This window comes from Haliotis rubra, unplaced genomic scaffold (assembly GCF_003918875.1).
Source record: "Haliotis rubra isolate DU_JTF1 unplaced genomic scaffold, ASM391887v1 Scf375, whole genome shotgun sequence".
Classification (NCBI taxonomy): Eukaryota; Metazoa; Mollusca; class Gastropoda; order Lepetellida; family Haliotidae; genus Haliotis; species Haliotis rubra.
The window spans coordinates 632,272-647,198 of NW_025767052.1; positions in this window are offsets into that span (position 1 = coordinate 632,272).

The following is a 14,927-nucleotide window of genomic DNA, read 5'->3' on the forward strand; positions in this document are numbered from 1 at the left end:
AAATATGTGAATGATAAATGTTAGATGAAGTGGATCAAGTTGATCAAGACCAACGGATCCCGATGTAGCCAAGGGGCGGAATTCTTAACAATGAATTGGTCATGTTAAATATGTTAATACGGGAAAGTAAACCTTCATTTCAAATACAGGGACCCGTTTTTAAAAAGAGGAAAAGCGTTCCCAGCATTCACAATGAAAGGATGTCGCAAGAGCTGATAAACCGCGTTTACAATGTTCCAACAATAACACGGCAGGGGACACCAGAATTGGGTAGAACACATTATACCCATGTGGGGAATCGAACCCGGATCTTCGGCGTGACCAGACGACTCTTTAACCACTAGACTACCCCACCGCCCCTGGGCATCCGAGTATAAATGGACGATTTAAAATTTTGGTGATCATATTTAGATTGAGCGGATCGTCATTAACATCACCTGGTGGGTCTGGCGCGACCATATAGTCACGTGTACAGTCAAATGTCTACAGCTGCGACATTGTTCCTTGAGACGTTCAGAAACTCACTAACTCACAAAGTCGAAAACACGACACGATACCTTGTAGGATGCGTGCACATTCCCTATCAGCACATTGGATAGCCTACAAAGCAATTGGCCCACGTTCACATAAATTCAGTGACACGGGAATTACGATAATGATTGCTAATAATAACATAGTCCATTATAGAAAACATCGCCATCATTAAATTTCAAGTGACTTATAATCAAACGTAGTGATGGGAGATCGCGGATACACAATTCCATTGATTACCACTTGATTGTTGGAGAATATACCCCAGGGAGGGCCTGTGTGGACCCTCACAACAGGGAACCTTCGATAAGATCACTGGCTACATGAGGAATTACAAATTCCCCTAATCGATACTGTTGAAGACCTTATTTGTATTCAGTAATTCATGGCGATGTTGAGGTTAGTGTCAGGTTAGCAGAGAGACAATCGGTGCAGGGGTCGTTACGCCATGTGGGATCTAAGCTCGCTGTCATAGGGGAGGATATATTCATATCAATATCTCCAGGAGACGGAATTTTGGAATACTGTAGATGATAATGAAGAATTTTTCGGTGCTACTATTACAACAACACTACTACTACTACCACTACTACTACTACTGCTGCTGCTGCCACTATTGATGATGATACATGTACCAATATTACCCCGGTCCATGGATCGGTGTGTACTTGGTGAAAACAACTAAGTCTACTATTAGAACAACAACAACAACAACAACAACAACAACAACAACAACAACAACTACTACTACTACTACTACTACTACTACTACTACTACTACTACTACTACTACTACTACTACTACTACTATTGATAATGTCAGTATTACCCGATCGGTGTGCACTTGGTTTCCATTCTCAGCTTCCTTGGGATCATACACCCAAAGCTGCCTGTGACGCACTACGAGATTAACACTGACGTTATAATTTCACTCCACTGGGTACACACACATTCACTGCGATATATATGCTCCAGCTACCTCAAACACTCCGGACACAAGTAGAAGCATATACTGTAAGATTAGTTAACAGGCTGCACTTCTATATATTTAACTCAGTGAGCTATTAAATCAACAACATCATATATAGCATCTGAATAGAAGCAAACGTTTGAGATGATGCTTTTTTTTAAACGTGCTTGATGTCGAGGATGGCTTACAACGGCCGCATATTTCTCGTCCGTAAAATCTTGAAACATTAACTGGAAGCGCTTGTAAAATATTCAGAGAATCTCTCGGTAGATGTCGAACCTGCTCTGTTCTGAGGTCCTGCGACACAAGTTCTGCCTGGTCCGGTGTTTAATCACAATATCAAAACTCTGATTCTAACTGTGAAATCAATAATAAATGAAAAGCTTGGAATTACCACGTCTCGACTCACGGAGAGTGCATAGTGTCATGGAGTCACCCAGTGTCGTTAGTATCATGGAATCACCGAGTGTCATTAGTGTCCTGTGTAACGTGTCGAATTCCAAGTTGAAGAGGGGCGGCGGGGTAGCCTAGTGGTTAAGGCGTTCCGCTTGTCACGCTGAAGACCCGGGTTCGATTCCCCACATGGGTACAATGTGTGAAGCCCATTTCTGGTGTTGCAAACCCTGATGTTGCTGGAATATTGCTGGAATATTGCTAAAAGCGGCGCAAAACAATACGTGCATCAGAAATCTGTCCGTTAAAGAATGCGGTGTAATGTCTACAGAAAACACAATACATGTTATGCATTTAACAACTGTCGAAACTTATCTACGCTTATAAATGCAATACAAATTGCTGCAGACGAATTGCAGTGGTACTACCGAATGCAATGACAATAAAATAGAAAACACAGTGATTATAGCAATAAAAAACCATTGATGACTATATTCATCCGGCTGCAAGAGTGGCCACGCTTTCAAAACAGGCCCAGGATGAGAATCCGGGGTAAATGCGATCTTCATCCAACTGTTGGTCTTGATGTAATGGGAGATGACAGAGAGGTCAGCGTATTACCTTTAGATGACTAGGATTTCTCAGGAGGCACAGTGGTATATGAATATACAATATCTCCTTGAGTATCTTACATAGACACCTGGAGGTGTGTTTACTGTTATAACACCTGCACAGTAACGGTACAACATACCTTGAAGGCCTCTGCCCCATGTGATTCACGTAAACTCACGGCAATCCACGACCTTAGGAAGAACGGCGAGACTGACAGACAGACTTTATTTTATTATCAACGTGTGTGTTATATATATTACAGTAAATTATACAGTGACAGGAATTATAAAATTTACAAAACCAGAATTACGAGAAACTGTGTCCATAAAGAATATCTACAAGGATTTTTGAATACACAGTTGGTACGAGTGAGGGGCGGAGGGGTAGCCTAGTGGTTAGAGCGTTCGCTCCTCACGCCGACGGCCCGGGTTCGATTCCCCACATGGGTACAATTTGTGAAGCCCATATCTGGTATCCCCCGCCGAGATATTGCTGGAATATTGCTAAAATCGGCGTAAAACCATACTCAGTCAGTCAGTCAGTGGTACGAGTGAACAAGGATACTAATAAGAGTTCGCCGCACTCAGCAATATTCCAGCTACTAGTATATGGCGGCGGTCTGTAAATATTCGAGTCTGGACCAGACAATTCAGTGATCAACAGCATGAGCATCGATCTGCGCAACTGGGAACCGATGACATTTGTCAACCAAGTCAGCGAGCCTGACCACCCGATCCCTTTAGTCGCCTCTTGCAACTGGGTTGCTGAAGATCAATATTCTAACCCGGACCTTCACGGGTAGGATATTAATAAGAAAAATACCCTAGATTTATAGGAGAATCACAATAGGATATGAAAATACATTTTATTGGTAAAGGATCGATAGTTCTTAATCGATAGCAGCCAGACAATAATACATCACCGACGCCACACCGTAGAGCATCCTAGTTGTCGCCAGAGAGTTCGTCTTAAATTGGCTAGAGTACACTTGCGATAAAACTGTTTGATTGGAAGCCCTTTAAATGTTAGGAAACTGTCTAATGACATACCTCAGAATTAAAGAAGTAACAGTTCAACGTGGGATTAACCTATACATTAACACGGCGGCGTTAACTTAGAGATAAACTTGCTTGAAGGCGCATAACTGAATTTGAAATCCCGATTCAGTCGACGTGAGGTGAAATTGGGTATAACGTCGTGCTTGAGAATATTTCGCTCATATGACGACGTGCATGCGCATGTATGTGTATGTGTATGTGCGGATACTTGTACTAGCCCAGACTTAAGCTGGTTTTATAGTGCTAGCCCACTGAGATACCATGCCGCAGTGAAGCATGAATACCCCACTCAGACACATTATACTGACTCCGAGCCGACCAGTCCTTGTTGTACCCATTAATGCCGAGCGCCAGGCAGGAACCAACAAGTACCATATTTTAACGTCTTTTGGTATGACGCGGTCGGGGATCGAACCCGCGACCTTCCGCTCTCTGGGCGGACGCTCTAACCACTACACCACGGAGGCGGTCCCCGATTCAGCTTAACGGTACCAAGTCTAGAGGACCAGAGCTCTTCGTTTAATACAAGGCATGTTTACATTTTAGGTATTATGTGATGAGATATACCAGTGTTATGTATAGCTGGGTCAGTTTAGGCGTTAGGTCCTCAAGAAGATGGACATGTGATTCACAGTAAATACAAACACTAACGTGTACAGATGTACGAAAAACGTAGAATCCAACAGCAAGTACATGGTACAAAACAATATAACTGTATTCTAGCAATAATGCAATAAAATAAATTTATTTTAGTTAGTAATTTGAAAAGAAACCTGTTGAACTTATATTGCTATAATATCAAAATGATTGGCTGAGAAAATGCTTGAAGCTCATGCTGGCAATTCCTTTTCACGAACAGTTTATATGTCAACATATTCCAGAGCCAACTTTCGTTATACACAGACAACTTATATTAACGAATATTCAAATACACTGTCATGAACACCGTCATATATATGCTAAGGGAATAAGAAAATACGAGCTAATTCATAAGAGTGTTTTGTTTCTGTTTATATAGATTTAAATATTTACACAGAATAACAGATAAAACACACACACACACACACACAAATATATATGAACAGTATACAACCTTTATTACGTTTTTATGCTGGCTGTGTTATCGTGTGCGGGGGTCGGCGTTTCAAGTTACTCAAATTACGAATAAGACTCCTTTAGCCTTGGTGTCATGATACATTTACATGCATATTTGTGTGCTTATCTGAAAGTATACCAAACTGTCTGTGATTTAAAAGCAAACCGCACTGCAAACTCGCCACTGTCACCGTATGCAACAACAGAAACAACACCCTTGTCGGCTTCAACAACAACCTCGGTAGACTCTCACAGCACATACTGATCTCGTCACTGACTTCAAATACAATATAGTATCTTCCTTTAAGTGAGCTCTAGCAAAACTTTGTGACTCTTGATATGTTTGTGTACGAATTAGCTTATCGAAAACCGCAACACGTATATGAAATAGATCAAAGGAGAGCCGCCAGGTATCTCGCAGGTAAAATTGGAAGAGTATCTCAAATTTCCAAATACAAGTGTTTGTTAATGTGGGTAGAGTGCTGGGGGGTGGCCCCCCTATTTGAAGGGTGAGAGAAGGAAAGCGATCTAGACGGGCGGTGACAGTTGCCGAGAAGCAATCAATTACATCTTCGACAAAGTGTCTGGTGTATCTCGTCAAGAAACACGAACTTCCTTCCCATTACGTAATACATATTTCTGATGCATTATGTTATACTAAATTCAAAATTTCTAAAAACCACTGCTGTAGTACATGAAATACAATTATACATACTTCTTAGCATGTACAAAATTATAGCGTCTAACAGAAAAAAATACTACGTTTAATCATTGCTACCAATTGTATATGCACCTGATTAGGTATTTTAGACATACTTTTTTTGATCTCTTACACTATAAGGAGGCAACATTTTCTTAAATTGAAAATAGATTTGGAAACTTTGGAATAAGATATTTTGCAGATAATTTCTCTGTTGGAGAAAATCCCAACGTCTAAATGAAATAATGAAGAAGAAGAAGAAGAAGAAGAAGAAGAAGAAGAAGAAGAAGAAAGATGTATTTCGGTGTCACCTGCTCATACAAATACATTGCATAAATGGCATGATAAAACATATTACAAAATATAAAATATTGCACGTAAAACAGAAAGCCTATACAGGTCTATGAGACACAACAATACGTTGGTTCAAATTATAATGAAACATCTAGATCTCCCATAGCAATATAATTACAAAGTTGACATAGTCGTCTTCCTGGGAATGTTACACTCTACATCTAGATGTGGTGTCAGCGAAGACAGGAGTGACTTCGTCTAGCTTATGTTCCGTGAAGGAATACACTCTCAGACTGACAGCCATCGTCAGTCCTGTCATCGTTCAATAAACTGTGATTGTCATCTGGTTTATACAGATCCATGTTACCAGCTGGTAAAAGATGAAACAGATAGTCAGGAGCTTATAACGCGTGTCTCCACTGAGATGTTTTAAAACCACGTCTCATAACACACTAGACACACTTAACAGAACTGTGTATAATGCGATGTATCTTGAGGCCTCACGTGCACGTGGTAAGACTAATTGGGCATTTAAAATTAAGTCTTTGCTCTATACTTACGATATTAGATATATCTGGGAAGCCCAAAGTGTAGTTTACCTGTTCCTCTTCTGGCAGAATTTGAATTTTGATTAAAAGCCACTTATGAAAAGAATTGGCATTCCGCTCTGGTGAATAGTTCTAAGATGTGTGCGCATTCTCAATTTATAACTGTGTTCACTGTTGGACCATACTTATCATCACTACATCTTAATAAGTTTAGAATAGTTATGGCTCGGTTTTCTTTGTCGTTCTCATTCTTTAAACATCGAAACGGGAAGGTGTCGTAATATTCCTAGAAACCAAAGGGTTTGTAAAATGTGTACTAGCTGTAATATCGCACATAAATATCATTTTCTACTTGTATTTCGCTTACAGTAATCTTATATAATTAGAAAACAGTTTATACTACTCGAGTATTTTGTAAACCCTACAATCCATCAGTTTAACCTCTCATTGTCCAGTACTAACGTGGAACTAATGAAACGTGTTGCAATGTTTATACTATGTGTGTCTAGTAATATCGCAACTCTGTGGATCAATGTATGGCTACATGTACCATTGGGAAAAAATATATATAAACAACGAACAAATAACCTACATGTATATTATTATTATTTACATTTTTTCCAAAACAATTTGTTTCTTACGCCTTCGTAACAATTAAGTTGTAGAGTTCGAAATAGTGCTTATTAATACTCCATGATTACAGAGTCCGTGCAGGAGATGGAAGTAATCTATTGGCTCCTCCATTGGTGTTAACTCTGTAACACTGAGTGGACGAAGTCCGACATAACCAGACTGTAGAAAATGATGATTTATTTGGTACATTCGGGACCGATGTTTGTCAGTTCGTTCTAAACAGAAATCAAGATTACACATTATCCCGTTTTAACAGATTTTACAGTATGTACACTGGGCAGCCAGACTGTGTGAGTATTTCAGTATTTTCCATATGTGCGACAGTGTAATGACTGTTTGGTGTGTTTGCGCTGCTCCAATATATACCTGCACAATAAAGGCTGATATTCAGATGGTCACTGCCCGTATACCTGCACAATAAAGGCTGATATTCAGATGGTCACTGCCCGTATACCTGCACAATAAAGGCTGATATTCAGATGGTCACTGCCCGTATACCTGCACAATAAAGGCTGATATTCAGATGGTCACTGCCCGTATACCTGCACAATAAAGGCTGATATTCAGATGGTCACTGCCCGTATACCTGCACAATAAAGGCTGATATTCAGATGGTCACTGCCCGTATACCTGCACAATAAAGGCTGATATTCAGATGGTCACTGCCCGTATACCTGCACAATAAAGGCTGATATTCAGATGGTCACTGCCCCAAAGCTTAATTTGGGGAGGCGACAAATTATTTCACAAATGTCGTTCATAACATTTTCATTTCATTTCTGGCAGCCAGACTGTGTGAGTATTTCAGTATTTTCCATATGTGCGACAGTGTAATGACTGTTCGGTGTGTTTGCGCTGCTCCAATATATACCTGTACAATAAAGGCTGCCCGTATACCTGCACAATAAAGGCTGATATTCAGATGGTCACTGCCCCAAAGCTTAATTTGGGGAGGCGACAAATTATTTCACAAATGTCGTTCATTACACTTCCCGTATACCTGCACAATAAAGACTGGTATTCAGATGGTCACTGCCCCAAAGCTTAATTTGGGGATGCGACAAATTATTTCACCAATGTCGTTCATAACATTTTCATTCAAAATTAAATTTGAGAAATTATGTAAATAAAATGTCACAATTTGTCCACACGTGCATCTAAAGGTAAATTATTTTACTCGTTGCCCACTCCGCGTATTACAGTCAACAATGGTTATCAAACTGTTCCCACAAATTTCTCAACAGAAGTTTGCAACAACTGCTCTCTTTAGATAACTTCATATCACAGCGTACTTAAATTCTGATTACTCTTGATTCTCTCCAATCTTCATCCCACTTCCAGGCCGCTGTCTGATCTTCAATGACCCACAAGTGGCTTGCTTGCCCCTAAAATACCATGTTTAGCAAGTTGGCCATTAAAGTTTTTACCAAACTGTGATTAATTTTTCTGTAATCGGTCAAGTTTTCGCAAAACACATCAAGCAGTCTTTACCGCGAGAACCGGCGAGAAGAAATATGACGGCATGATTACGCATGGGCATTGTTTTATGAATGTGACATGGGAAATGGCCGGGCCGTCTCTGGGATTAGGTGATATTTTGAGCAATGTTTGTACCGTGTTTATAATTCTATACTTTAAGGCCCACCTGTAGTCACTCCAAGCGAGAAATGAACAAGGCGGTGACATTTTGAAATTGACAAGCTAGGCATGTGGCAGGATATGTATCTTAAACTTCAGGATGCATGTCATCGTTCGACATCTTATAGATTGTAACAAATCTTAGTCAGGTTGAGAATCTTTAATCATATCAACATATAGTTTTAAGGGGAACGTATTATTCTTTTGATTGGTTAGTTTCATCCGAACATCATTATGAGCTAGGGTGTCAATCTTTTGCCAACCTACAACCTAATACGTGTATGGATATGAAAGAAGGACTACTTGTACCCGGATAGGAACCGAACTCTATGTCATGGCGGACGAACGCTTTAACCTTAAGGCCACCCCTCTCCCACCCAGCACAAACCCAGACAACATTCGGGTCTGTACACAGGGGGAGTTGTATAGGAGGAATGCCACACCTATCAGTGACTGTAACACATGTTACATTTGGCATTACACTTTCTACAGATTTAGTACTTGCCGGGATTCGAACCCGCACACTCAGCCAGGCACGTTATTGCTAGTGCACAAAGTCTAACCCACCCAACTGATATGTGTAGGTGGCATAGCTCCCATTGCATAAAGCTATGAATACACTCTACCATTTAGAAAGTGTACTCCCAAATATAACGTAATGATTTCTAAATGGCAACGTCTAGTTGTAGCAACAGTGACTGCATGGTCAATAACGTCATCATTCTGTCCTTGCATTAAACTTTGATCATTCTGTCCTTGCATTAAACTTTGATCATTTTGTCCTTGCACTAAACTTTCATCATTCTGTCCTTGCACAAACTTTTTATCATTCCATCATTGCACATTTCTCTCAGTACCACTTGTCAAATATTTTAATTGTATTAGTAGCATTTTCTCAGTTTCAGTGGTTTTCCATAGGCGTTATAATTATTGTCCACAGATACGCCCTGACTGTAATGAAATGGATTCCATGGATTGGAGCCTTAAACCATTGCCACCATTCACCTTAGAATTTCAACAGTATATTCAAACCTCGAAACACCTCCATTGTACTGAAATCTCGTCATTAAACATATAAAAATACCTTGACATTCCAGCACCCTGTGAAAGTGGCCAAGTTAGTGGCAATTAGCTCCGTTCATACAGATTGTTTCAGGGTGTGTTGTGTGTAGAACCATATGTTAGTACAATAATGAATAGATTACAACGCAGTCCTTTGAGTAAACTTCGCTGTGGTACTCTTCCCCGAGAAAAAGAACTTGGTAGATTTTGTGTCCCAAAGACACCGCCGCACGATCGAATATGTAAGCTCTGCACCTGTAATATAGTTGACGATCAAACTCACTTTTTCGTAAGCTGTAATTTTATTCAGCTTATTTGAGCATGTAACTTTATGACCTGTGGAAGAAGCAACTTATTTGACCCATTATTTGTTAATATGTTCCGTCTCACCAGGCTATACTCATCGTGTAGAATGAGAAGTTTGTTAAACTCCGCACTGGTACCACTCATGTGTAAGCGCCAAAAGAAAAACTTTCCTTTTTGTAATACCATTATGTATGTTTACTGGGTGTGGGTATTGTGATGTTTTATGCATGTGGTCTTATCTTTTGTCTTAACTTTGTGTAACTTTACCTTTTTAAATGTTTTACTTCGTCTTTGATGTCTCATAGGCTGGGGAAACTCGTGAAGATCCGGGTTAGAATTGATCTTCAGCAACCCATGCTTGTCGTAAGAGGCGACTGACAGGATCGGGTGGTCAAGCTTGGTTGACACATGTCATTGTATCCCAACTGTGTATATCGATGCTCATGATGTTGATCACTGGATTATCTGGTCCAGACTCGATTATTTACAGTCCGGAGCCATATAGCTTGAATATTGGTGAGTGCGGCGTAAAACTAAACTCACTCATTTTAGCTGGGTGCCTGTAGAATGTACGCCAACTATCCTCTTCGTGACCTATATATGCAGCGCACGTGACATCCAAATTAAATAATCTTCTGCTTCCGTTTAAAACCTCTATATTCTACTACTGCACGAAAATCGTGATATTTCACCACTCTAATATAACCGTGTTGCCATTTCACAAAACACGTGACATTCAACCATTGCACTAAATATAAATTGTCAGCGCAAAAGAATATCCAGTCTGTACTATCCCCAGAAACAGATTCCGTTTGGTATGACGGGCTGGATAGCTGTGGATATAGTACGAATGGACCATGTCATATCACTTCTTTGATGGGCATTTTAAAAGTTGAGTTGATGAAGAATAATGACAATTATTATGGATATACAACTTCTTTTATTCTGTGGAGGCCACATTTCGACAACGACATTAGAACCTATGTCGAAACGTCGCCTCCACAGAATAAAACAAGTTGTATATCCATAATAATCGTCATTATTCTTCATGTCATATCAGTTAATGGGGTCAACTGGGGCCTTGTTTGGCCTGGAAATATCACATCCTTTCCAGTCGTCATTAATAATCGCAAATAGCTTCAAGATTCACGAAATCCGCAATCGATTCCGGTAATGAATCATGGACGCATTAGAAAGTTTAGTCGATACTGCTAATTCAAGTGTAAAGCTGATAACGAGGCGTATTTACTGAACCTGGTTTTCCAATAGGAAATCATCTCAGAGAACCCATTGTGAACGTTTCAGCTCTCTACATTTGAATGTTTTGAGGACTAAAAGTCCATCTATTAAACCCGTTGATTAGAAAGATGGTTATGATAGTGACATAGATGATACAGACAGGTGATACAAACAGATGATATAGACGGGTGATACAAACAAGTGATACAGAAGATGATACAGACAGTTGGTATGTTACAGACAAAGTTAATACAGACGTAACTAATAGAGACTGATGATAATAACGGGTGATGCAGCCCGATGGTACAAACAGATGATACAGACATAGACCTTATTGTTAAATACCTCATTGAGATTTAAAAGTGACAAAAACCAACATGCTTGTATCCGAAGTCGTTTCTGACGACAATGCCATATGCCTCAAATGTACCCGATAGATTGAAAGAAAGACAGAACATTTGTAAACATGATTTAAATGCACACATTAATACAGCAACGCTAAGTTCTTGATTTTGAATATATTGCCATTATGTACATAACAAATAGGTTTAATGAATGGAATAATGACACAATACGCTGACTAGTCACTATTTACATGAGTAATGAACACATAATCTCTGACAGATGGGCACGTAGGGTAACTCAGTGGTGCTCACTCTTTGCGACTTCATCAAAGACCCGGGATCGATTCTCAATTTAGATATCATGAGTGCATTCTAGTCTTGATGCTCCCTGTTGTGTTATGGAAATGTTTTAATAATTGCTTTCATTTCTGAAATAAATGGTATACCAGTCAATAGATTTTACTGTGCAGCAACGAACTAATATACTTGTTTATGAAACGTCATCATAAATGATTACCCTTGCTTGAACATTTGTGTTTTAGTCAACACCCAACAGGGTAAAACCGTTTCAACATAAAGATATTTCTTAACATATATCTATTATGTGTCGAAGCGCTGATTTCATCTCCGATGTTGCACATCGCTCATGTATATAATCACTTACTTTTAATCAACTCAAACTCGAAAATCCAATAAGTAAAACGGCATTATCTCTCTGTTTGTAAATTGTCCAATCAACACAGGCTTATTTTAATTAGAGTGCTATCTAACCAATCACCTACCGTCACAACACTGACGTTGTGTTTTGACGGCCGTTTGACTGACAGATTGTCTAATCTATAGCACGTCGTGATTGACAGGACAGGTGTGTTTTATCACAGGCGAGGTGCTAAGGTTGGATTCGGGATTAGATAATGAACGATACTGTTGGTTTTACGATACATCTCTGTAAAGAAAAGGAACTTTGTTATTATATACATGTTGAATGTGATTTTAAACTTGTGAGTTGAGTGATGATGCTCGCTGTTGATGTTAGAATTAACGAATGTGACGCATGGTTAGAACTGAATGAATATTACGACTGAGTTTTGGAAAGTCTGTATCAGAGAGAAGATACATAATGAAAAGGTCGGTTCGATTGCTAACCATTCTCCTTATACTTGCTCCACATCTGCAGCCCCTACTGTGTATGATTAACAGTGAAATCTGCCGTCCAATTTTTGTCTACTTTCGAGCTTAAATTATTTTTAAGGTCTTTTACAAATAACAATAAGGAATATAAGTCACGCAGATTCTAGAAACAATACTCAAAACACTAAAGTTTAAAAATAAAGTTTGAAATTATGCTTTTATACTCCCTTTCCTCTTTCAACTAAATGTTTTAAGAAAGAATATTGAATAAAAAACAAATAGAAAAAAGATTCGAGAAACTAGACGAGGGAGAGCTGGTCGCGTGTTCAGTGTAATGTCCCGGACCATCAGCTTCAGCATACCTATGTTCATAGCCAACATTAAAAACCCGTTTGTAAATGAAGTATTGTCTCAAAATGATGTACATAACAGTTTAAAAATATAGGTTTATTGTTTATGCATTATATGCTGTTTGACCAGACACACCTACTCAATGCATGGACTGTTCTTCTCCAGGAAGTGATCTCCGGTTGGTTCCAAGCATCTTAAAACAGCAATTGTGGAGAAAGCTTCGTATCAACAATACGAAACTATTTGCCGTGCAACTGCCTTTGAATCATGATCTCAACGACCCGACATGACCCTAGGGGTCAAAGGTGACTTGGTTACCGCGATCCCTTTCGTCTATTTCTTGTCATCAAGTTAGCGGCCCCGTCGCCTGGATCTGAGGGATGACAAGGTTCCGCCATGTATCCAACTGCATACATAGTGTTGTCTCTACCTGCAGGCTGACTAGTGGGGAACCTGCTACAGGTGTGGTTAACGCTGGTCATGGTGACCATCCCTACTGTATTACACACGTGATCAGGTTTATATTAGTTTCGAAATGGAACCATGAGATCTGGGTACGGTTTCGTACAAAAAATAAGAAAAAAAGGGTTCCGCTACAAAATGCCCCATCCATCACAAGCAAACATTCACTCTCTAAAATTAATTCACATTGTATTTCATTTTTCTTTCATATCAAGCGAAACTGCAAAAAAAAAAACTCTCGCTCGCTCACTAACTTGCTCCAGAAATGGGCTTCCCACGTTGTACCCATGTGGGGAATCGAACCCGGGTATTCGGCGTGACGAGCGAACGCTTTAACCACTTGGCTACCACCCCTTCATGGGCGTTAAAGGCAAACTAGGCATTATATTAAGGAAACCCAGACGGAAACGTAATGACATATAGGTGTGGGCCCGGGAACATTTCAATATTACCTATTCCTGGTACACATATCCTGTCTGTTACTGTATTAGAAACACAGAACTAATGTGTACCTGGATGCTTCTATGTAGAAGAACCTCTTGAGTCTCGGAAAAATACTTAAATCTTGTATAAAATACAAATAAAACTATGAAGGTTCATATAACTTTATATGTAGTTCAAATTGATTTATACACTACAGTAGGACGTTAGTAAGTGGACGACCAGGGTATAACACGCGTGTGTAGAGCATAACTGCATTGATAACCAACATGAATACAGAAACTGTATGTAAGTATAATATACTCGCTATTCACTGCTCTTGGTTGTTCACTATATAATAATGCACGTGTATAGCACCTAATTTCCAGCCGGTGGTTGTTCAGGGGTGCATCACAAAGTTTAAAATAAAATTGATTTGTTGAAGATATAGGTTTTCAAGTCACGGCGGAATGACTCAACGGGGTCCGCAGATTTGAGAGATGTTGGAAGGCTGTTCCACACAGCTGGAGCCACAAATGAAAAAGCATAGCAAGCTAACTTTTTCCTCGTAAAGGGTACGCAGAGCTGGGCCTAGATTTTGGAAGCTCTCTTAGCGCTAAGATATTCGTAAGTGCCATACATTAACATTAACTTATGAGTATCTTAGCGCTAAGAGAGCTTCGAAAATCTAGGCCCTGGAGTTGATCAGGAGGAGCGGAGTCTACGGCCAGGGAGCTAGGAAGTACTGATTTCACAATATAATTAACTAACTCGTTCCTGGATTAACCCGTGTGTCTGAATTCTCACCAGTGTTTAACGTTCCATACCGTGTCAACAAGACAGATATTACCACACATAGTCAACGCTGGGCTCAGGTCACACATAAACCAGTATGTATTGGATGTCGGCTGTCCAATAGAACAGTAGCACCGGTTGGAATATTGATATTGAATTATCAACAGATTATCTTCAAATGTACGCTAATTTACAATTTAAAAAACCTGTCAAACATTGAACATGACATCCAACGTGCAGTTCATTTTTCTTTCATTCAAGAAACTGTATGGTACACACAACTAAAACAACACTACTGTTATCGAATAATACCCAATTTCAACATACTCTATTAATCACCTTCCC